The following is a 26,527-nucleotide window of genomic DNA, read 5'->3' as shown; positions in this document are numbered from 1 at the left end:
TTTAACTGTTAATAAATATTATCAGGTTAATATGTAATATAAACATAATTAGATTTAGCGCTATATTGGTTCTGACCCGCGTTTCGAACTTCGGAGATCTGGAGGTTTAATCTCTGTCCCGTGACCGGTATAAAGACTTAGAAATTTTATGGTTTTCCCCTGCCCCTCCGGGAATATCCCGTAATTTTAATTTAAAACTAAAAGCGACCTTACCACTCTTCCACAACCATCGTGCATTTATACGCTACACAACTTGTGTAACTGAGAAAGAGATTCTAATAATTATGTTAACACTAAGACAAATTATTTCAAATTTTGGAGCTCTGGAAACGAGTCGCTTTCCATGGCCCCATAAAATAAAGTATCCTGGAAGCAATGACGAGGAGGCTTAGCATAACTGTGCCTTATCAGCTGCTAACTGAGTAGATACATTGAAGAAGGTAAATAAAGTCAAGGTGAAATAAAAATACACCCAACACAGGCACTTGATGTAAAATTTGCCGCAGAAAAATGTGGTCAGTAAGGCGTTTTATCGCTAAAATGCATACAGGAAAAATGTACAAGATCGTAACAGAAATTCCACATGTATACCAAATATCTCGCAGTTAAAAACAATATGTGGCCGGGATAGCTCAGTCAGTACAGATACTAGACTAAGCTCTGGCCAGCAAAGGAATATGGATTTGATTTCTGACATGTTCAAGAAACTTTCTCTGAGGTCCACACAGCCTCTTATTGAATTAGTGCCGGAGGGTGGGGAGGGGGACTGATCACTCATCGCCATGTATTGCCGAGGTTAAGAACGAGCGGAGCTGTACCCCCACTCCTCACGCATCTTCCTGGCTTTGTGCTTAACTAAGCATAAGTGCAAGGACCGCGCCACAACTCAACCGGTTAGTCGCTTGTTTCTCACCGCGGCGGCCCGGGTTCGATCCCGGGTCTGGTTAAGTGGGATAGCTGTTCCCTGGCAAACGGCTTCTAATAGTGGAGATTCTGCAGCTTCCTGTGCTCAGATCCTCTTGTCGCAGCCACCTGGGCATAATTCTTGTCAACTGCCAACTCCGGAACTCGACTATAGTGCCATCTCTTCTCAGCCTCCCTTGCAGAGCTCAACTGAACTGCCAACCCTCAACTATCTCTCAATGATCAATTCTGCTGGCCTGGGGTCCTAGTTACTCGTATATAGCCTCGAGGCGGACCCAACAGAAGACACCGCTTTCAAAAAATCCTTTATTATTGTAGTCGCATTTACCGATTCGTTGCCTAGGAACGGCAATTTGTTGATTCGTCTATTAAACAGCAATGGCTGTACATACTGAAATACGTATTTTCTGATATTCTCATCGTAAAAATTTGGTGTCGCTTTATATTCAGGCTTATACGGTATTTTTTCCTATATCGAGCTGTTACTGAGAAAGCCAATAAAGTTCGATTTGAGCTTCATGTAAAATAGGGGTTACAGAGGATCGATGAAAAGCAAAATCAAACCTAGTGTTTAAACCCAACATCACCCGTAACGCAAATCTATCTGGAATCCGGGATAGCTCAGTCGATATAGCGACTAGTCTACGGGCTGAACAGCTGAGGAGTCGGGGTTCAATACCGGGCATGGCCAAGATATTTTTCTCTTCTCTACAGCATCTATACCAGCTCTGAGGCCCATCCAGCCTCCTGTCCAATGAGTACCGAGGGCTGTTTGACCGGGGGTAAGGTGGCAGATACGTGGAGCTGACCACCCAACTCCATCTAGTGCCGAGGTCAAGAATGGTGAAGCTATACCTCCACTCCCCCATGGCATAGTGTTTAATTACATAATTATGTGCAAGGAAAACTACCTTTACCTAACCGAAATGCATCTAACAATTTCGGAACTATGCTGTTATAGATACACGGCCAGAAGCTCCACATTCTGGGTTCATTTCATGTGTAGCATGCCAAAAGACACACACATACTGTAGCGCCATTTGTCCATGTGCTCATAACAGTCCGCCATTTGCACAGCCAGTATTTTACTATCATAGCGGCCTGAGATGAAGATTAATTGTGATTTATGTCAGCACCAACGACCTCGATTCTAAGCGCCGACAAAGTTATCTCCCTTCCACGTGGGCCCAACTTATCGAGCGAAAGACCATCAGCCGCTAAAAGGAGCCATAAATCCCATTGGTCTATCTGACACAGCACTAAAGCTGCTACGAATTACAATGGACTTTTGTTTTATGGGTCAAATGACAATGCGTTACGTTGATGACAACTGCAAGCGTTACTAGGCTACCAATTGCCATAACTCTACAATCTACTAACTGGTATCTTGTCATCTTGTTAAGGCTGCTGTGGAAGAGGCTATGTCTTACTTTAAGGTTATAATCTAATCTTCGAAGTTCCAACCGACTGACTGCCCGATTGGCCGATCCGCCTGTAACTGATTTTCTAATATGAAATCCCGATGTTGTCCCCTGACACGAAATTAGATTCTAAAGTCCAAAATTCTTCATACACATATCCAATATTAGTACTTGGGAAACGGTACTTCTTTATTGATTAAAGTACTCAATTTTTTCTTATTTATAATATAGTATCCATTTAATATTTATTTTTGTTTGTTTGGGGATCTTCATAAGTTGTACTCTTCTCCAAGTATAATTAGAATGATCAAGGCAAGGAGGATAAGGTGGGCAGAGCATGTAGCACGAATGGGGAGACGAGGAATGCGTAAAGGATATTGATTTGAAAGCCATAAGGAGAGAGACCACTGGGAAGACAAAGGCGTAGGTGGGTGGACAATATGAAAATGGATCTTAGAGAGATAGAAGGGCGTGGCATGGATTAGATTGATCTGGCTCAGGACAGGGACCAGTGGAGGGCTCTTGTGAACACGAAAATGAACCTTGGGGTTCCATAAAATGCTGGGAAGTTCTTGAGTGCCTGCAGAATTGGCGGCTTCTCAAGAAGGGCTCAGCTCCATTAGTAAGTAAGTAAGTGTATTTATTTATGCAATAAGTTATATTTCTACGCTTGTACTTTTATATCTTCATTTTTCACACAGTTTCATTGTCATTATCTCCTCTGTGGTCTAGTAGTCAGACTTCCTGCCTACAGATCCACTGGTCCCGGGTTCGATTCCCGGTACTAACAGATTTTCTGAGAAGTAGTGGGCCTGGAACGGGGTCCACTCAGCCTCGTGAGGATAATTGAGGAGCTATTTCAAGGAAATAGAGGCTTCGGTCTAGAAAACCGAGATCACCGGCCGTGGGGATCAGTTGCACTGACCACGTGACACCCTCTAACCGCAAAAGTTGGTACTAACTTCGCCGACAAGCGGCGGTCGCTTGGTCGGTATAGTTCGTTTGCGGGCTACAGGCTACGGAGTTCATCCTCCTAATGATTCACCTTTCTCAGGTCCAAATATCATCTTTTCAAACATTTACGTTCTATGTTCCTTCCTCCAGGTAAGACACCAAGATTCACACCCATAAAACATAACGGGTCGGATTATAGTTCTGGGTTCCTAATTTGCTCTTTTCACCAAATACAAAGAAGCTGTGATGTGAGAGACATCTACAACCGCATACAAAATCGTAGTCGGGAAACCTGAACGAAAGAGGACACTTTGGAGACCTAATCGTTGATGGAAAATTAATGTTAAAGCGAGTCTTAAATAAATGGGGTTGTGAGTGTGTGGACTGGGTTCATGTTTCTCAGGTGAGGTGCAACACTCAGCTCCTGTGAATACAAATACTCTGCGGTTCCATAGGGACGCGAGGAGCTTCCTAACCAGCTGAACAATTATCAGCTTGTCCATAATAACTCTGCTCTATAGACACAGCTGTGTCTTGACTCCTGTATTTATTTGTTTTGTCTCTTTAAATTGTTTTCCGTTCACGAATATTTCATTAAAATTTGTTTTATATTATTTTAATTTACGAGTCTGAATAGCGCAGTCGGTATAGCGCCTGGCTACGGGCTGGACCACCGAGGGGTTGGAGTTCGAATACCGATGGGGCAAGACTTTTCTCCTCTCCAGACCGGCTCTGGGGTTCACCCAACCTTCTATCCAATGGGTACCGTGGGCTCTTTCCCCGGGGGTAAAGCGATCGGTGCGTGAAACTGACCATTCACCTCTAACTAATGCCGAGGTCAAGAAAATGTGGATCTATACATCCACTCCCCCATACGTCTTCATGGCGTAGTGCTTAATTAGTGAAGCATGGGGACAACTTTACCTTTTTCATTTTTAATTTATCTGAAATTATATAAGCATATTCCGTTATGCAGGTCTATCTATATCTATGTTTGTATTAATTTATCATAGTATATTTCATCAAGATTTATTTTTTTATTTATTATTATTAGAGGGGGTGGGTTTCCCCATGCACTTAGACCAGTTATTGGTCCATTGTGCGTCCCCCCTTTAATTTCTACTGTCGCCATACCCTACCGGTACTGGTGCGTGCTATCAGCCCCGTTCAGCGGGGTCGGCCGTCTACCAGAGGCATTGGAAACTACTTGGGCGGGAAATTGTTGCCTAATTTTGCTCAGAGGTCTCCTAAAGACATGAGGATCTTTTACGTGCCGTAAATACATACCTACACTTCAAAATTGAATGCAATTTGTAAGATTTGAGGTTCTCACAGCTGAGGAAAGTGACGCATCCACCTTCAGGGTCGAAGAATAAACCAGACAAGAACCAGCGTGAAAAACAGGTAGGTTGACTATACTGCGTTATATCCCAGAAGACAGGACTCCTCATACGAGTAAATGTAACCTTTTAGCAAGCTCCGCATTTGGTGACAATTCTGCAGGGTTAATGTCCCATAAACTAACAATAACCCGCGCTCTAAAGCTAAACAGATCCAAGATGGAAGTCCAGAAAGGATCGTATCATTGATGCACCATTAGGCGGTCCTGTGTGTCAACAGAACAGCGGACCTACACAGCTTCCCCGGTGACGTTTTAATGCCAGACATTTAAAATGATAAAACGCTCTCATTACAGCAAGATGGTTAGAATATTGGTTGAATCAGACCACGAGCACTCTCCCTCGGTCAGCCAATGGGAAGCCATTCTTTTACAAAATCCTGTTATTACATGTCTAAATACGGTTTTATTCAATTAATAATCATGGTTTATGGATAACCAATCGCTTAATTAAATGGATGCAAACCATGAGTGATCGCCAAAGTTTCAATTTCGGATCGTAATTTAAATTAGTGATAATTATTGTCGGGGTTTGATGTGTAATTTATACCAGTGACTGTGATTAATTTTCGAGGCTTTTGTTTGGAACTTGAAATTCTCAGAATCGTATAGCACAAAGCGAAGGTATGGTCTAGACGCTTTGTATAATTAAGCGCGAACTGAACTAGTTCAGTCAGCATAATGATTGGTTACAGGATGGAAGACCAGGGTTCGATTCTCAGCAGGGCCGAGAATTGTTTTCACCGCCGCAGACCGATTTGCTCCAAGGCCCATTCAGTCTCCTATATAAAGGGTCCCGGGGGTAAAACTAACTGCTCACTTCCATCTAGTGGCTAGCACAAGAATATGTGGAAGTTTACCTTACTTCATCCTTGGATCTTCATGGCGTTAAGCTCAGGGACATGTTAATTTTCATTTAGTTATAAGTTAGCTGGCCGATCACAGCGGCCGCGCGGTCAAAGGCATGAACCGTCTTCACCCGCTCGAACACTGGGATGGTGGGTTCGATTCCCTCTAGTGGCATGGACGTCTGTGTACGCTTATTTTGTGTTTGTATTGTCATGCGTGCGGGTAGCGGCCTTGCGATGGGATGATCCCCAAGCAAGGAGTCTTATCTACTATGTAAAAGATCAAGTATTTTTTATTGCTAGTGGGGTGGGACTAAGTCCCTTGTACTGCGGCCACTTCTGGCCTATTGTACCAGCCCCAGATGATAGGTGAGGGTGATTGTGGAGCAATTGGTGGAATAACGATTGGCAGGGGAAACCGAAGAACTCGGAGAAAACCTGCCCCAGCGCCACTTTGTTCAACGCAAATCCCACTTGACCAGACCTGGGATCGAACGCGGGCCGCCGCGGTGGGAAGCCAGCGACTAACTGCTTGAGCTATGGCGCGGCTAAAGATCAAGTAACTAAAAAGGCGGCCAAGGTCCAACAAGTGTTGTAGAGCGACAGACAGATAGAGTTCGCAGTCTGCTCATTCGTTTTCTGAGTGTTTAACGAAAATGAACTGATGAAAAAGTCCGTAAGCTTTAACAGTTCAGTCAAGTGCTGCGTTAGTTACTCAGCTGATTCTAGGTTGACTGGTTATACAATCACAGTATCTTGTGATACTTCGCACTATTATTTCGCGTTCAAGCCGATCCCAGTCTGTTCTCAACCGCTCTTCATGGTCGGACTTAAGGGGGGGGGCACCGTGTTGTTCTACCCGGGACCTCCACAAAACAGAAGCCGACAAGCGGCGGTCGCTCGGTCGATATAGTTCGTTTGCGGACTAAAGCCATGGGTTTTGTTTGTTTTGTCCATGTTTTTGCCTAGATAGTGAAGTCGTCCAATTTAAGTTAGTGCTTAAATTGGAATATTAAGAGCAAGACTTGGTGTAAGCGGCTTATAAACAAATGACACTTATATCCCTGCGGCACGTAACAGTGGCGCCATAGTGTCGCTGTTACGTGAAGCAAATATATATATACTATGAGTAAAGGATGCCGCTTAGCGTCAGTAATATTACACTTTGCAGCTGTGGTCTAGCGAGGTCTCAAGAATCGTTGAGAATATCGCTGGACCAGCGGCTTCGAAGATATAATTTGTAAGAAGGGTATTGGAGGATTTAAATTTGTAATACCCGCCTTCCTTTTGAACGATCGAATCAGAAGCAATGATGGAATATATCTGCGAGGGTGGGAGAATTAATATCCCAAAACTCAACGATATATTCCGAGCTTCTGGAAGGAGTTCTCATTCGGTCATTCCTACGGATAGACGTGTTTCTGCATATAATATATTAAACCAGTGAGCAATTGTAATGTGTGTCGGCGTAATATTATTACCCTTTGTCTCATGATCCAAGACCCGTATAACGACCCCTGAGGAAGAATTTCATTGCCACCGGAACCCAACCAACATCAGGAACTAAAGGGAGGGTGAGCGGTAGCAATAGGCTAAATAAAACAACAAGAGACATCAGTCAGGACAGCCGGGACGTGACCAAGATTCGAGCCGGAAACTTCCAGAATGCATGTCAGAAACATTACTTAAAGGTTTTCAGCAAGACACTGAGGCATGAAACCACTACATAAAACACAGCGATGCTTCCCATACATTCCGTTTACAGATATAACTTATGAATGTCTTGGCCATTCGGTGTAAATATCATTCGCTGACCTTTCTAACATTTCAGTTTATTTTACTTTACTGTTATTCTCTGCCACTGTGTATGTCATTAAACCGTTCTTCTGCCCACGCCTACACAATGTAGAGCGTATGAGCCCTATTTATACGTCATGGTAAGAAAATAAATACCCACATGAACAGGATGTGGAATAATATTGATTTTCAGTTTTATCATTCCATATAGATCGAAATTAGATTCAGTAATCCTTCCTGCCGCACTATGGCCCTGGGGTCGACTCAGCCTCTAACAGAAATGAGTACCAGGAATCTTCCTGAGAGTAAAGCGCGGCCGGTGCGTAAGGCTGACAACCTTACCGCCAACTGGGAGCTGATCGTCTAGAGAAAATGTGGGAACCTCGACGTCTCACAACCCTATGGGCCTCCACGGCCTGTTAAAGGGCTACTTTTACTTACTTTTAATTACACCTATACTACGAGTATCTTAAAGCAAACAGTTTCTTATGCCTTTCGTACGATTATAACCTCCACTCTTGCGACCGCAGAGGAAGCCCAGTGCCAATCACAGCGGATGCACGGTCTAAGGCATGAACCGTCTTTTCCCGCTCGAACACTGGGATCGTTGGTTTGAATCCCACTCGTGGAATTGATGTATGTGTGCGTTTATTGTGAGTTTGTGTTGTTCTGTATAGGTAGCGGCCTTGCGACGGACTGATCCCCCATCCAAGGAGTCCTACTGTGTATAGATTAAGACACTGAAAGAGCGGCCAAAGCCGACAAGAACTGTAGAGCCGCGGGCGGGTAGGTAGGTGAGTAGGTACGTACGTAGACAGACAGATAGGTAGGTAGATCGAGGTAGAATAGTTAACGTAATAATTACAAGTAGATTAAATTCCTTAGTGCCTTGCAACCATCCACTTCAGAATTCTATATCCTATATTCTCCTATCTAAAAACTTGAAGATTAAATTACAAATGAATAAACTCCAAGGAGCTGGCTGAGTACTTATCCAGAAGCCATCAGTCGATCGGCTACTCAAGAAATCTCCAAGGTTCATTACCGTATTCACAAGACCCCTCCACTGATCCCCATCCTGAGCCGGATGAATCCAGTTAATACCACCCCATCCTATTTCTCTAGGATCAATTTAATATTATCCTCCCACCTACGTCTACGTCTTCCTAGTTGTCTTTTTCCGTCTGGCTTTCCCACCAAAATCATGTATGTGTTCCTCTTCTCTCTCATGTCTGCTGCATGCCCTGTCCATCTCATACTAATTGGCTAGATCATTCTAATTATACTTGGCGAAGGGTACAAGTTACAAAGCTCCTCATTTTGCAGTTTTTTCCGGCCTCCTGTTATTTCTTTCCCCTTCGGTCCAAATATTCTCCTCAGGGCGCTGTTCTCATACACCCTCAGTCTATCTTCTTCCTTTCATGTGAGGGACCAAATTTCATAGCCATACAAAACTACAGGCAAAATTATAATTTTGTATATTTTAATTTTTACTCTTATAGACAGCAAAACATGAATATTAAATTAAACAAAATCGTAATTTGTAATTCTGTTTTATATGGGTGATAAGCTTCATCTATCGACTCTGAAGATATCTGAGAATAAGTGCTGACGATCATAATTGCATCTAAGAAACAGAACACGTGAGGACGAAATAATTCGGAGCTTGATAATGCATGGTCTACTACTGTTCGGACGATTAAACCAAGAAGACAGAGACAGACAGGAAATTTAGCACACGAGGGCGATGAGAATGCATACGTTAATTTTACCTGGAAAATCTCAAAGTAACAGACGTCTTTAGAAACCTAAAAGTCGAAGGAAGTGTACAGTCTACATTGAAATGTATCTCATGTAAATTTAGTATGAACTGAATTACACTCGTTAAAGTAAATGTCCAATGGAAACATAATAATCACACTTCTGGCTCTATGAACACGGATAATTTCTTGACCGATGAAAAAGAACTCTGTGACTTTAGTCCGCAAGCAAAGTATACCGACCGAGCGACCGCAGCTTGTTGGCGAAGACAGTGCCAACTTCAGCGGATAGAAGATGTCGCGTGGTCAGCGCAACGAATCCCCACGGCAGTTAATTTCGGTTTTCTAGACCGGTCTTGACCAATGAAGCAACTATAAACATTTTAAATGAGACCCTATGGGGAATGTCGTGGAGTTAGTTTAGTTGGGTACTGTGTTGATAATTATAAACTTTACAACGCTGCAAACCTTGTGGTTTGATGATGTAATCCTACATACAGAAAGGCGTGGCTTTGTGTACAATAAGTTGGGCAGTAGAACTCCTAGGCGTAGCTGGTTCATAACAAAACTTGGGGTTGGGTGAGAGAGTCAGCCTGGAACGCAGACAACTATTTATACCAATTCCAGATAATGGATTTGAAGCATGGTTTGAATGAAAATTGGCAGGGGAAACCGAAGTACTTGGAGGAAACCTGCACCATTACAAATTTTACACGACAAATCCCACATGATCTGGCCTGGGACTGAACACCGAGTTAGGAAGCCGACAATAACAAACCTTTTATTTTTTAATTCGCATAGTGGGGGGGGGGAGTCCAGCTGGGTCCACTCGGCACGGCGGCCACTGATTGGCCCATTGTACTTGCCCCGGGTGATTATGATGGAGAATTAGGTGGAATGAAGATTGGCAGGGGAAACCGAAGTACTCGGACAAAACCCGTCCCAGCGCCACTTTGTCCACCACAAATCGCACTTGAACAGACACGGGTTCGAACCCGGGCCGCCGCGGTGGGAAGCCAGCCACCTCATGACTCAAGGTACGCGGGTTCAAACCCGGCGGAGGTCGTGGAATTTTTAAGGGCGGAAAAATTCAGGGAACAGGTCCTCCGGGAGGGACTTTAAGCCGTGTGTCCCGTGTCGTAGATTTACGGCACGTAAAAGAACCTCATGTCTCTAGGAGACCTCTGAGCTAAATTTGAGGCACTTTCCCGCCCAAGTAGTCTCCAATGCCTCTGGTGGATGGGGGAAGCATCAAGGTACCGGGGGCCGACTTCGTTGGGTCTACGGGGGCTGATAGCACGCACCGTTACCGGTAGGGTATGGCGACAGTAGAAATTAAAGGGGGATGCACAATGGACCAATAACTGGTCTAAGTGCATGGGGAAACCCACCCCCTCTCATAATATGAATACGAATGGCGCGGCCTTATAACAAACCTTACTTGATAATGTTGTGATATAAAACAATACAAAACTTTGAAGTTAGTGTCCATCAATGTTTAGGTGCTACACAGTATGTCGATTCACGCAGAAGAACTTCCTTGGAACGAGTCACCGCCATCCGTTCCTCCCGGAACCTTTGTACATATTTGCGCATGACGAGGCCAAACGACCAGGCCTCCCCGCTCCCCGCCAGTAGTTAGACAAATCGCTAGATGAGCGCCACAGGGCGTCTTGTGCAGGGTACTCGTTTCCAAACTCAAACCGACCTTATAAGTGTAACTGTGTTAAATAGAATATTCGATAGCCGGGATAGTGCAGTCGGTATAGCGATTGGCTACGGGCTGGACGACCGAGGGGTAAGCGTTCGAGTCCCGATAGGGTCAAGAATCTTCTTTTCTCCTTGTCGTGCAGGCCGGCTCTGGGGTCCACTCAGCCTCCTAGCTAATGGGTACCGGAGACTCTTTCCCCGGGGTAAAGCGGCTGTGGCGTGAAGCTGACCACCCACCTCCAGCTAGTGCCGAGGTCAGGAAAATGCGGATCTATACATCCACTCCCCCATACGCCTTCACGGCCTAGTGCTTAGTTAGTTAAGCACAGGAACAACTTTACCTTTACATATAATATGTTTAATACACTACAATACCGATAGCAACGATCTGTTAGCAAAATAATGTTCTAAAATGACAATTCTTAGCTCAAGAGTAAGCTCGATCTTCCTTAATCACATCATACTGCATTGAGTTATGACACCCTGTACAAAAGACGGCTGTCTGCTTGCTTGATTGATAACTGAATGTATAAAAAACTGTTCGAAATGAGGTCCTCCATATTCATTGCACAACTCACAACGTTGTGATACTGTCACGTTTAGGGACTATGTATGACTATTTGACGGGGTTTGGATTGGATGAATGGATTTATTGACATCTTATACATTCAACTCGTAACTTCAAGTGATACAGCGCTATCGCTGGTTTACATACTTTACAGTTCGCCGTTACACACACACACTAGTGTCCTTGGTCTTCACTAGTTGTATCCTGGCAACGGATTCATAGCAGTCTCCCTGTCACTTCAGCACACATTAAGTCTTCTTCGCACAGCCTAATTCCTTTCTTGCCATTATTCTCAATCACCTTCGATTGCCGACTCTCTCAATTATCTGCTGACACTGCTAACTCGGCTCAATTCTAATTTTGGCTGCGTGAGATCCTCGTTAGATAGCCTCGGGGCGGACCCACAGAAAACACCGCTTCCTCTACTGTTGCATGTTGATTCGCTGCTGCGGAGATGTGTTTACCGTACAGTTGCGTAGCAACAAGCGCGGCGCGGATCCAAAGAGAACGCCGCCTGCAACACTTCTTATACTGTTGTGTGACGTCACAGCGTGACTCTTTCCTCTGCTGCGTGTATACGGGCCATTACCTAGCAACGACTGTTTCTCTCCCTCCACATTTTTTTTTTGTTTTGGACAAATACGCCACAATACCGTTCTACAAATTGACGTCAGGTTTAAATCTTCAACATTCCCCGTAATACGAGAGAATATTTTGTGTTAACTAACCTCAGGGGCACTCTGTTGGAGTTATATGATACAAGGAATGTAGGAAAAGTACTTTAATTTAATACGCTTCCACGATTCAAAGCTCAAAAGCCATGATTACTTACAAATGTTGAGAGATTGTAAGATAAATTCTTCTCAGTCGTCTTGTTAAACGCCAATTACATTACTCCAAATTATACACATTCACAAGAGAGTTATCTCGTCAGTAGCACTGAAAGTGTCAAAATAATGTCCATACACGTTCAAAGAAGCATTCTATTTTTTTACTTACATAATATTAGCAATCAGAATTACGTTTGATTCTGGTAACATCAACTGGGCCCAGTAATTAATTTTTGACCTAATTTTCGGCCTCCTGCCCTTCGTCTCTATAGCAGCGGTTTCGAACTCCTCAGTGACCAAGCTAAGGGCTAGGTGACTGGAGAATCGGAGTTCGAGTGCCGGTAGGGGGAGAGATTCTTCTCTTTGTCGCCGAGTTCATACGGACTTTGTTGTCCATACTGCCTATAATCCAGTGGGTACCGAGAGCTATTTCCCACGTGGTAAACCAGCCACAGCGTGAAGCTTAATATCACCTCCATGAGGAGCTATACCTCCATATCCTCACACGTGGCACTGGAGATTACAACAGGGAGTGTGCCTTTATCTTTTCTACCGCGACTACATGTTGGCCACCAACGGGACCTCCCGATCTTCAAGCTCTACCTTTCGGACGGTGACCTTGTTGAGGCTACGTGACCTTATCGAGCAATGGCTGGTCAAGATGTGTACGGGGATCTCAGCGCTTGCCGGATATCCTATCAATACGTGATTTGCTTGTTTGTCTAGACGAATTCCCAGACTGCCCTTCAGACAAAATATGGCCGCCTCTTTCGGAATACTTTCTTCTTACCTATATCATTCTACGCTATATAACCTATGGAGTTGAAATTCATGCATTCATTCATCAGTAATCTGTCAAGACGACAGGTCCACAGTCTCTTCCAAAACAGTTCCTCCACTTGATGCGATCTAGAGTCTTCTCCTTCAAATGAAAATATCCTCTTCTGTCCCGAAGGTCATCCAGCATCTTCTTACGTCTTCTTCCTCGTCTTCTGGTCACTTCTATTCGCCCCTCTATCTTTCCTTCAATAACTTCTTTTAGAAGGCAGTTACCGCGTAAGATATGACCAATCCAATTAGCCTTCCGTTTTCTTATTTCGTGTAGTATATTCCTCTGCTCACCGACTCTAAATAACACTTCCTCATTTCTCACATAATCGGTCCAACTGATCTTCTCCAACCTTCTCCAACACCACATTTCGAAGCTTTCCAGGTGTTTGGAGTTGAAAGAGCATCGTTAATTAATTTCTAAACCAATCAGCGTGTAATCGTAAGGTCAAGGTGCTGTCAATTCGTATTTACGAAGTTCATCTGCTTCCTCTCTCTTGTGCGTGTCTTGGAACGTCCGTGCATTGATTCCATTGCTACGTGACGTAGCGAGCCACTTACAATGCCACAGGAAGCCGCGCCCGACTCTTAGAACTTCCGGTTACTTATATGAACTGCCTCTAATTGATAACACAAAATGGCGGACTGTTCCTTTTTATTCGCCACGTACTACACTTCTCTGTCGGACCCCGTAAACTCGGTCACACTGGCTTTAAGAAAGGACACTTTGGTGACACAGCACCGGATTTCAAAGGGATGAGATCATTTTCAAATCATCCTTTATCAATTTCCTTCCCTTTCGGGAGTTTCTTGGAAATACTGAAAAGCTAATACCGAAGGTTTTATCACGTCCGTCTCTTTGTCCGTCGGCCGGTTTCAACGAAACTCAGAATGGTAGACCTATTTTCCGGAGATGTTTTGGCTTTGATTTAGATATTGTCCATTCTTAGGGTCACTTTAAGAGCATAAACAAATTGTAAGAAGGGAGCCTCCACTATTTTAATTACATTTAAGGTCTAAATTGCTTTGGGGCCTGAACAGGCCTACATTTTAAAGTATCTCAGACGTAAATGAATATCTTAATACATGTGGCAGGTTTCCATAAATTACGCACATTACGATTTTCACAATAATTGTACAAATCTCACGTCTTCTTCTTTCTCCTCTTTACTGGCGTTACAACCCTCCGTGGGTCTTGGCCTCATCCGTGGTCCTCCTCCATAGGCTCTAGAGGTTTCGCAACAGTAGATTTTTCCAGGTTTGGGTCGCTGAACACACGCCCAAACCCCAACCTGCATGACCAGGGACTATACAACATCTGGCCCCTGTCCTTTGACCTATATGGCATGGATGGCCCTACCATAAGCTTATGCTCCCGCCAGCATAGCTCTCTGGGTCATTTCGGCGCGCAAAGCTCCTCCCCAAGACAACGCGGTAATCCTCGAGGAGGGCAAAGCTAACTAATTTCGAGAAAACTGTTGTTATAACAACATAAGAAAGAAAATAAATTACTGTGCGGTAAGTAGTCAGGTTGGCGCATAGGTAGTTGGCGCTGACGTTTCTCAACTGCACTAACGTTGTTCGAAATTATAAACTAAAGGCATAAATACGCTAGAAATTCCAAACTTTTTTTTGGGTATGGACACAATTAGCTGCATGTAAGGGTTTTTAACCATATATTATAAATTATATAATTAAATACAATAAATTAAATATAATAATATAAATTACATAGGAAACTTTGTGGATTTTGATACACATGCGCTGGGAGTGGCTGGGACAGATGGAGGAAAGGGTTTTGCTGCAAGCTTCCAAACAGAGTTAAATCTGCGGTAGAAACGTGACGATATTTACTTTCACTGTGTGGGTGTGGGTGTGGGTGTGTTCGTGCGGGAAGGAGAGGAACATTTCACGAGCTTCTCAATGGGTGGTGGGGGGGGGGTGACTGACTAGTCAACGTGCATTACGAACTTCGACAGGTCAATAACCACATGAAATATCGTGTTAATGCACCCAAAAGGATATTTAAAAGTTTCGTGTCTGAAACTTCAAAACTCCATTTTATTAGTCCATAGCCCTTTGCGTGTAGAAATGCAACATTCATAACACCCGGGTTGATATTTCTGATATTACTGACTCACTCCGAGAGCGTTCTCTTAATGCAGGAGTGTACAATCGCTAATAGCAGGCTACTCCACAAATCCCTCACCTCAACGTTTTCCACGTTCCAGCGCCTTGCAATAATCCCATAGTTCAATGCTACACGGAACACGAAATCGTACAAGTTGTGTGTATCTGTGTGCATAAAATGTTCATATTATTCTGCAGTCTACGTGTTTCTATATCATATATTAGAATTGATGGCTCGGTATAACGACGGGCTACAGGCTATGGGGCCGGACCGGGTTCGATGCCCGGCAGGGGCAATATTTTTCTCTTTTACACGGCACCCAGGCTCGCTCTGGGGCCACCAAGCCTCCTATCTAATGTGGGCTGTGGACTCTCTGATCGTTCACCTCCATCTAGTCCCGAGATCAAGAACAGTGCAGCTATACCTCCACTCCCCTGTACGTCTTAATGACACAGTGTTTAATTAACTGAGCACAGGAACAATTTTACCTTACCTTACTAACATGAAAATCTGTCAGAATAGCAACAAATTAAGGATAAAAGTAAAAAAGTGTCAAGAGTGACAGATTTTATAAATGAAATACTGTAATTAAAATGGATATTCAGTAAAAAGAATGTAGAAAACCATATTACTAAATATAAAGAAGTCGAGGTACCAACATATTAACAAAGACAATGCATTACAGGCCTATAAAAACAAAACATGGTAGAAAAAGATTCACTGTTATTGCAACATTTGGCGATTTATGCTGAAACAACCAATGTTCTTTCCCTTCTGAAGACATATTTGCCAGAAAATGTGCAACTTCTGACTTTTGACAAGCACGCATCAAATATTTTCCCATACATGTAAGGTAAAAAGGTAAAGTTGTTTCAGTGCTTAATTAATTAAGCACTATGCAATGAAGACATATGGGGGAGTATCGGTATAGGTCTATCATTCTTGACCTGAGCACTGGATGGAGGTGAGCGGTCAGCTTCACGCCCCGGCCACTTTACCCCTGGGAAAAGAGCCTTCGTTACCCACTGGATAGGAGAGTGGGTCGGCCCCAGAGCCGGTCTGGAAGCTGTGGAGGACAGACAAATCTTGCTCCGACTGAAAAATTCACAAGTTTAAACGACGCAAGAATAGCAACTCATATTATTGCTTCTTACTCAAAAATTCTTCCTTGCAGGATGTTTCGGTTACTTCTTCGCGGTGCTGTCAGAAGCTAGACTATAGCGTCGAATGACTGGACAATTCGTGAATGATAAACTGGAAAGCATTTGGCAGGAAGTTGTCGTAGCCTAAGAAAGGCACTAGTCCAGCATTCTCCTAGAGGGACTGAGAAAATTCACAAAAACTCCAGTCCAGGAGAGCTGATGTCCCGGACTAGATTCGAACACAGCACCTCCCGAATACAGGTCTATATCGTTACCGTTAGATAATCCGGCTCAGTTTTCTTCAGTTTCAGCACTGAAGATTTCCTTACGTAATTCCGATCAGCTGTTCATGCTGTGGACGACATTCTAGCCCTCCAAGAGAATAATTTTAAAATTAAATTAGACAGTTGCACGTGGCTTGTAGCACATCACGTCTACCGGCTTGAAATTTCTAGTAATTACCCGTACTCGTGTACTGTAGCATAACTCTCAATGTTTTGGTAAGCGAAACAACATTTTTTATTGTGGTGTAACATTTCCGTAGGATGAGAAATTGCATAAGGCTCGGGCTGTTTACAAAACGTTCTCTAATGATCAAAAGAAGGCTTTAACGAACACCGTAAACAACCATTCAATAACGTACAATGAGACAACGCCAGTTTGTACACAACGTTTTTGTTCGGTGGAGCGAATACTCGTTTTAAGAACTGGTTCTGAGGACCTAACGGCGGTAACTATGAAGCTCGGTCTTCTGGGTTTTAACACCGTGTAGTTTGGAGACAGCCCGACGCTTTGGAAGGACATATCACCTCCATCTTCAGGGTAGAGAGGTAGGCTAAGCAAGAAACTGACACAGGGAGGTGGCAAGCTGATCTGGTTTACTCTTCGATCCTGAAGATGGAAGCGATATATTTCTCCGAAACATTTGGCTCTCTCTGAACTACACACCGTTATAACCCATAAGACAGTAGGTCTACTGTTCAATCTTTCAGATTTGTTCTTGAATGGAAAGTAAACTACAATGAACGTGCAATGTGTGTGTACACAGCAACTACCAGACTACTTGCCGACTAATGAGACACTGAAATTTAATTACCGTATTAGCCTGAATATAAGGTTACTTATTTTCATACACTGCTTCTTAGAAAAGAGGACTTGCCTTATTTTCGGGTCCGGTAGCCGAGCGGTCTGAGGCATGGACTGTCTTCGCTCGTTTGGAAACCAGGATTGTGGGTTCGAATCCCACTCAGGGCAAGGATGTTTAGTTTGTGTGTGTGCGTTTTTCTGTGTTTGTGTACAGGTAGAGGCCTTGCGACGAGCTGATCACCAGCCCAAGGTGTTCTACCAAATGTGTAAGATCTAGAAAAACCGAAGTGAACGGAGAAGCTCATGGAGGTAGGCCTAGGCCCACTGGGGCTGTAGTGCCAAGGGGGGAGGGAAGAATAAATATGAGCTTTTTGCTCAAAATCTACAGAGCTAAATTATATTCAATTTTAGTCAAAAAAGTTTTCTTATGATTTTCTTATTGGAACAGGGACTGGCAATGTTACTTATTTTAAACTACTTTTTCTTCAGGTTTCAAGGATTTGTACCCTCTGATCTGTTCTGATTCGAAATTAATTCTGAAAGTATGAATCCTTAGGCATCTAACAAGACTTATTGCTATTGGAGTAAATTATCGCTAGGTATTTTTATTCATACAGGACAACAAAAAATACTTAGAGCTTCATCCCAGTGTTCGAACAGTTCAAAACCAACTAATTTTTTACTGTAACAATCTGAATTGTAATAATTATTTACATCATTTTCATTTTGAAACAATTCATCTGACCACTGACAAAGGCGGAATGAGAAAGGCTGCGCCATAGCTCAAGCAGATAGTCGCTGGCTTCCCACAGCGGCGGCAGGGGTTCCATCCCGGGTCTTGTCAAGTGGGATTTGTCTTGGACAAAGTGGCGCTGGGGCGGGTTTCCTCCGAGTACTTCGGTTTCCCTTACCAATCTTCATTGCACCAAATTCTCCATCATCATAATCACCCGGGGCAGGCTACAATAGGCCAATCAGTGGCCGCCGTGCCGAGTGGACGCAGAAGTACTCCACCCCCCACTAAGCGAATTAAAAAAACGGAAAGAGTATTCACATCCCACAAATACTATTTTTTATTTCATATCACAGTCTTAAAAATTATATAAGAAACGAATTATCCGCAACTCCGTTCAACTTCTTATCTGGATGTGTGGGCTGAACACGTGACCCCCCCATATCTAAGCGACCGTATGCTAGAGATTCGTTTGTCACTTGTTTGACATGTAGGCCCATGTTGTAAGTTACATCTGTCCCCGCCACTGAAACAAGAGCATTCGATAATGTACTGTGTACTATGTTAAAAGAGCTCAGTGGGAGAAAGGGGTATCTTTTGGAGCTATTCAAAGTGCCTCAAATCTGCTGTTTAACCTCAAGTTGGGCCCGCCAAGTTATTCTGGGACCCAGGCTGAGAAACACTCCATAAGCAAACAAGTTAAACAGAGCCAGCCTTTGTGACGGCTCTTCCTTTCGTCAAGGGGGATACTTCCCTTGTGTTCCTTTGCGATGTGTATATCGTAACCTGTTACTGTGTACCCTTCCCACACATCTCTCTCCGGGTCTTTTCAGTTTCTGTTATTTTCTTAAAACAAATCCGTAACATCGCATTGGGTTCGCTGAACAAGATGTAAGCCACAATACCGACTTGATGAGACCCTGAAATGTAATCTTGGTAAGCGTTCTTACAGGGACAGGGTAGCAAAAATACTCACAGCATGTAGGCTCTAACAAAATAAAACTTTAACCTTTCAAAATCAAGTGGTTCTAACAAACTAAAACTCTACATTCTGCTCACAGGGTATGTGTGTTTCGTATGGTTGTCACAGTAAACAGTGATTGATTTCCTGACAGGTTTATCTTTGTAGCGGAAACGTAACGTGTTTCCTGTGAGGTATGAACTTCATTTGTATATATTATTTAGAAGAAATTAAGTTTTTAAATGACGCACTCCGTGTCTGAAGGCTCCCAGAGCCGTCAGACAGTAAAGTGTGGTCATGGGTCCCGTGGGGTTCGGAACCAAGAACCAATGTGCTGGCGAGGACCAGCAGAAATTTATGTAGAAGTCAGTCAGTCTTTAAAGAGTTAAACAATAATGTTGACGACCCTGAAACCTGCTTCTATAAGCGCCTCCTGTAAAGATACAGCGGATTAAACCACTCAACTACAACAAGCACTTCAAGTATGTGCTTACTTAGCTCTAAGGCCCACTATGGATGTTGGCCTATTTTACGACAGATGCACTCTTAAATTGTATGAGTATTTGTATCCAACCGTCATGTCTTTTATTTCCAGTTATCGTAAAGCATTCTCTGCATCTTCTAGCCATCCCAATCTGAGCTTTCCAACTCTTCTTCTACTTTATTATATTTAAGCATCCTGTTGCACTCTACACGATAAATGATACAAACTCCGTCCCAAGTGCAAACAATATATATTATATGTCTTTGATCTTGTTCTTTCCACACTACATGCTTCGGCCTCTATCGGCCATCATCAGGTGTATACTCTTAACGTTGCTGCCACACTGAACCCAGTCTAAAATTTAACATTTAAAAACACAATGTCACATTCTTCGTATTATCAACATCTACATCGTTGGCTTACTTTACAAAAATGTCTTACCCACCCTTTTTCATCCGTTCTAAATGCCTCAATCACACTAAACTGCTCCTTTTAACATCGGCTTTCAGATCATGGGTTTTATATAATTTCCTCAGACGCGTTTCAAGTTCACCGTAACCAGTACATGTATAGGGAAAACAGAGTTTGCCACCATACAGACACTGTGTGTGGGAGGGGGGGGGACGTGACGCCCACAACAAATGGGCACAATTAAATCAAAACCGCCAGAGCCGTTTTAAGGAAAATTGCTCTTTCATATCTTAAGACAGCGATTCTTGGACCTTCGTACGTGACGTCACATACATAGTTCAATATTTCACGGTACAAGAGAGCACGTGTTTCCGTAAAGTTATGCGTGAATGCCTTTATGTATGCATTTACGCACGTACGCATATATAAATTACAACCATTTTATTTTTCACACTTCATTATACCTTTCAGGAGGATGAGGTGGGAAGGGGATGTAGCATGAAAGGGTGACAAGAGGAATGCACATAGGATATTGGTGGGAAAGCCTGAAGGAAAGAGACCACTGTGAAGACCAAGGCGTAGGTGGGTGGACAATATTAAAATGGATCTTAGAGAGATAGGATGGGATGGTATGGATTGGATTGATCTGGCTCAGGATAAAGACCAGTGAAGGGCTCTTGTGAAGACGGTAATGAACCTTCGGGTTCCATAAAATGCTGGGAAATTCTTGGGTAGCTGCAGATTTGGCTTCTCCTCAAGAAGGGCTCAGCTCCATAAGTAAGTATTATACCTTTCATTTAAACATTATTTTCAATTAAAATAACGTGTAATGAACGATAAGTATGACAGAAAAATATTAAGATTAAAATAGTTATATTCAAAATGAAGCATATAATTTAACTAGACATAAATAAACGCTGAGGAAACGTCAACTTAACCAAAGATACGGAAGAACACGTCGATTTTCGTAAGATGGTACAACGGGTGAGAACCCTCACGGGTATTATGACACTTGGTTAATTAGTGCCAAATGTGTAATGAACCCGAAGGTTCTTTTCCGTGTTCACAAGCGCCCTCCACTGGACTCTATCCGGAGCCAGATAAATCCAACCCATACCACCCAATCCTCTCTCTCTAAGATACATTTTAATATTGTCCACCCACCTACGCCTTGGTCGTCCCAGTGGTCTCTTTCCTTCCGGCTTTCCCACCAATATCCTATACGCATTCCTCGTCTCCCCCATCCGTGCTACATGACCTGCCCACCTCATCCTCCTTGACTTGATCATTCTAATTATACTTGGGGAAGAGTACAAGTTATGAAGCTCCTCATTATGCAGTTTTCTCCGACCTCCTGTCACTTCATCTCTCTTCGGTCCAAATATTCTCAGCATCCTGTTCACAAACAAAATCAATGTCCTTCCGTTTTGTCAAAAGACCAAGTTTCATACTCATGGAATATGGAAGGTCAGATTACAGATATATATATTAATATTTACGTATTTAGACATGAAAATGTAAGACAGAAGATCCTGAACAGAATGGCGGTAAACATTTGCGAAATTTAATTATAAAGAGAATGTGACTTTGTCTGGCCTTTACGAGCTCATAACGTAACGGAAGCATTTTGTTGCGAACTGTGTAAAGCCTTTGCGAAATGAGGCCCACGCCCTCTATTAATGAGGTCCCATCACACTGTGTTACATCGTGTTACGAGATACCTCGGCGTGTTATAACTGAAATAATATTTCGCAGCGGCGGTTACAGCAAAAATGCGTTTAAAAGTAAGGATAGCACAACATACGCGTACATTATAGGTGAAACTGGGTATAAACGTACTCAAATGACGTTAAACCTGAAAGGCGTGTTCAAGGAAGTTTGTAAAACGGCTCGTAAATAGGCGACTTCATTTTACGAATTTTTTTTAGGTATCTGTCGTAGGGGCCAAACTTCATTACTAAAAGCGGCCGTTATAGACAAGATTGTCTATAAGTACACGTAAATTTGAAATTGGTTTTTGTAATTAAATACAAAATGCTGTTACAGATGTAAAAAAACTGTGTACCTTGCATGTCACATAACATGGCTATGCCGCGTATCAAACATGCAACATGAATAATGATTTACACTTACACTGAATTCTATGTTAACAAACATAAACAGGACCCAACGGCAGGTCAACCGAAGGATGATGACTAGACACGCCTTCCTCTTGGAGTGGCAATGCTGTCACGATTTTGAATGACTACAAACGGGGTTATGATGCGTAATTAGTTGTACTGATCACTAACAGATCGTTAAATACAAGTTACCATAACGCTATCGCTAATTCACACATCCTACAATTCACTACAGCACGCACTAGGTCTTTTCAGTCTGCTGTTTTCTCACCAGTCATTGTCTGATAACGGCTTCCAACGGTGGTTGTTCCCCTTAAAAAAAGAATTCGCTTAGTGGGGGGGGAGTGCAACTGGGTCCACTCGGCACGGCGGCCACTGATTGGCCTATTGTAGCCTGCCCAGTGTGATTATGATGATGGAGAATTTGGTAGAATGAAGATTGGCAGGAGAAACCCCGCCCCAGCACCACTTGTCCACCACAAATCCCACTTGACCAGACCCGGGATCGAACCCGGGCTGCAGCGGTGGGAAGCCAGCGACTAAGCGCCTAAGCTATGGCACGGCCTTCCTCGTATTTATATCCTCCAGGAACATGTTCGCCCAGTTACCCCCAGGCGCAGTTTTTTCATCCCCCAACCGCACTAGAAAGTCAAAGTTACTTTACGACTGGCGATCTACCGCCAATCGGCTCGTCTTCGCGTCAAGCTTTCTATCATGCAGGTGTCGCATGAACCGGGTAGACAACACCGCTTCCAAGTTGCTCAAGCGGTTAATCGCTGGCTTCCCACCGCGGCGGCCCGGGTTCGATCCCGGGTCTGGTCAAGTGGGATTTGTGGTGGACGAATTGGCGCTGGGGCAGGTTTTCTCCGAGTACTTCAGTTTCCCCTGCCAATCTTCATTCCACCAATTGCTCCACAATCACCCTCACCTATCATCTGGGGCTGGTACAATAGGCCAGAAGTGGCCGCAGTACAAGGGACTTAGTCCCACCTCACTAGCAATAAAAAAAGAATTCATTGGTCCGAGTTAGGCATATTATGCCTAGCAATGGGCGTTGTTTACAGAGTCATTACTTAGCGCCGGATCTACATGCTACAATACATAAAAAATACGGTGAGTGAAGAAAGTACTGCAAATATAGTCACAGAAGCATCATATAATTATATTCTGTTCATTACATAATGAAAGGAGCTGCAGTATTTGTCTTTACACTTACTGTTCAAGGAGATAATGACCTCGAAATGTGACTTGTTTTTTTATTAAAGCAGTATATATATATACACACAGAGTGTCCCAGGAGGAATGGACCAAATTTCGGGAGGGTGTTCCTTATGTTAAAGTATGCCGATATAACCCAAAACACCTATGTCCAAAGTTGAACGGTTACGGAGATAATGGCCAGAGAAATGTCAAACTCTGACCGTGTTACACACTTGTTGATTACAAAATACATATTAAAACTGGCAGGAATATGTGGATTTTGTAATGTTAATAATGTACGTAACATCAAACTAACTTGTGAGTGACGTGAAGCCATAAAATTGAAGTACAAAATACTCGCTCGCCATGTCATAATTGTCCTTAGGGTTTCCAAGCACTATACGTGACACATGAATGACAAACGCTGACGTAACGTGGCTGACTGCGCGTTCTGATAAAGCCAACTACATACGTACGGCTAGGGTGAATCACGGCACTCAAGGACAAACATAGATAAGGCCTCTCAGCTGAGAGGTACAGTGCGTGGACCTGCCAGAATACCACACTTTTCTTGGGCCATTATCTCCGTAACCGTTCAACTTTGGACATAGGTGTTTTGGATTATATCGGCATACTTTAACATAAGGAACACCCTCCCGAAGTTTGGTCCATTCATCCTGGGACATCCTGTATATATAATCCTTCCAGCCGCGTTATAGTCCTGGGGTTAACTCAGCCTCTAACAGAAGTGAGTAACAGGAATTTTTCCTGGGGGGTAAAAGTGGACCGGCGGTTAGGGCTGACAAATTTACCGCCATCTATGAGCCGACTGTCTAGAAGATGTGGGAGCCTCGACCTCTCACACCCCTGTGGGCCTTCAGCGCCTGTTACAGGGACAAATTTAACTTTTTACATTACATTTGAGTTGATAATTAAGAAAATAAAGAAAAATTCCACTGACACTGTATAAAGACTATATTAAAATTAAACAATTGCAGAATACGTACAATATGGAAAAGCCTATACTAGCGCTGGAGATGATGAAAGACAAATTTGTTCCTGTACTTAACGAATTAAGCACTATGCCATGAAGACGTGTGGGGGAATCTATAGATCCACGTATACTTGACCTTGACGATAATGATTATTCAGCTCAATTTAACTCTTTATTTACGTCCTGAACTCGACAGCCGATGGCCAGTTACAGAGTCAGCACGGATACAAATATCAACACGACAACACAGCACAAAGAAAAAACAACAAAAGAAGCAATAAAAACAAAGGTAAATGGATCAGTTTAGGCTTTTGACACTCAAACATGAGTTCCTAAAAACATCTGTGTGTTTACAAACTGCATTTGCTGTTGAAGCACATCTAGCTGAAGGGCAAAGGCTAGAGGAAGAAGTGAACACGACGATATTCGGAGTAGAAACACGAAGGCTGACTCTTTCAAGGACAGATGATGATGATGATGATGATGATGATAACCACGAAAGGACTTAATGCAAAAGATATTCATAAAGAAATATTTCCTGTTTACGGTGGGAAGTGTTTGTCGTTTTAAAGCGGTTCACAGCTGGGTCGCGAAATGTGGCGAACATTTCGCCGATGACGAAGAGGTTGAAATGGAGGTGCCGAAGTCTATGAGACAGCAGTTAAATGACTTTTATGCTGCTTCTTTCGAGGGCACTGGTAAAGCGATGGGACAAGGTTGGTGGATGATATGTCGAGTAATAAACGTTTTTTCCAGTTTCGAATATCACATGCATTACGTTTTATATCTATTTGTAACGTATTTACTGACTAACCCTCGTAGTTAAATAAGTAAAAAGTAATACTTAGATTAACGTATTACGTGTAATACCCCCATAGACTGAGGGTGTTTGAGAACAGGATGTTGAGGAGAATATTTGGACCAAAGAGAGATTAAGTGACAGGAAGTTGGAGAAAACTGCATAATGAGGAGCTTCATAACTTGTACTCTTCTCCAAATATAATTAGAATGATCAAGTCAAGGAGGATGAGGTGGGCAGGACATGTAGCACGAATGAGGGCGAAAAGGAATTTATATAGGTTATTGGTGGTAAAGCCTGAAGGAAAGAGACCACAGGGAAGACCAAGGCGTAGGTGGGTGGACAATATTAAAATGGATCTTAGAGAGATAGGATGGGATGGTATTGATTGGATTGATCTGGCTCAGGATAGGGACCAGTGGAAGACTCTTGTGAACACGGGAATAAACCTTTGGGTTCCATAGAATGCTGGGTAATTCTTGAGTAGCTGCAGATTTGGCTTCTCCTCAAGAAGGGCTCAGCTCCATAAGTAAGTATTAAGGTGTAATTGTTAATGTGAGGATTTCCTTTGATTTTTATGTTACCAAAGGGTCAGCTGCTACCAGCTGCGGCCCACAATCATCAGCGTCCTTCCTCCACTAGCCAGGTTAAGAACCAGAACCTTAGGCTCCGGGCACAAATTGTGTGGACAATAAGAATCTCTGTCATGTTTTCTTCTCCAATGCCGGACAGTGAAATATGACTTCCCAAATTCCACGATTCGTCCTGTCTCGGAAATTCTAGTCCTCTCCTGAAGAACTGTTTTCTACCTGAATGATGAGGTTCTTCTAAGTTTGGTTTCTACTTCAAGAAAACACGCCGCAACTCCATTACGTGTATATCAGTCGCTTAAAAATGTGAAGCAACTTAATAATTGTTTATTCTCAGCATGAAACAAAATCTCTAAGTATACTCTGTGAGCAAAATGGGCAATTACTGAACATATGGTATTAATAATTACCACTATTACACAAGAAATTAAAGTATTCACTGGTTATAGAAGAATCCACAGTGTCTACATCTTAGCCTACTCTCCTTATTTTTAAAAATAAATAAAAGTGGGCTAAGCGATCATCAGCTGTGTGTGTGTGTGTATACCCCCTATCAGCATTTGAACGCCTGAACCAGTCTTTATGAAACTTGGTATGTATATCATGAAACCTGGGACCATCTCAACAGCGTACTATATAAATCCTTCCCATCAGTCTGTACGTGTATCCCCCCTATCGCTGCTAGGCAACGGCTCGGTAAAAACGTTATCGTGGCAATGAATACAACGATATAAAAATGTTAGGTGCACCGTATTCTATGAGGTCCGTGCCGTATGAAAGTAAAGGAGACGATTGGTTCTTCCCAGATCTTCTTGCTTATAAACAGGACGATGGATG

General features: G+C 43.0%; 1 protein-coding gene across 2 annotated transcripts in view; it reads right to left on the bottom strand.

Annotated features, from left to right (window-relative positions):
* Positions 1 to 26,527, bottom strand: part of LOC111868990 (rap1 GTPase-activating protein 1) — a 639,633-nt gene that overhangs the window by 600,987 nt on the left and 12,119 nt on the right. The gene's annotated exons all lie outside the window — the stretch shown is intronic.

The sequence above is a fragment of the Cryptotermes secundus genome, unplaced genomic scaffold, assembly GCF_002891405.2.
Source record: "Cryptotermes secundus unplaced genomic scaffold, Csec_1.0 scaffold70, whole genome shotgun sequence".
NCBI classification, from domain to species: domain Eukaryota; kingdom Metazoa; phylum Arthropoda; class Insecta; order Blattodea; family Kalotermitidae; genus Cryptotermes; species Cryptotermes secundus.
Note: the sequence above shows the minus strand (reverse complement) of the source record. Positions and strands in the feature narration are given on the sequence as shown.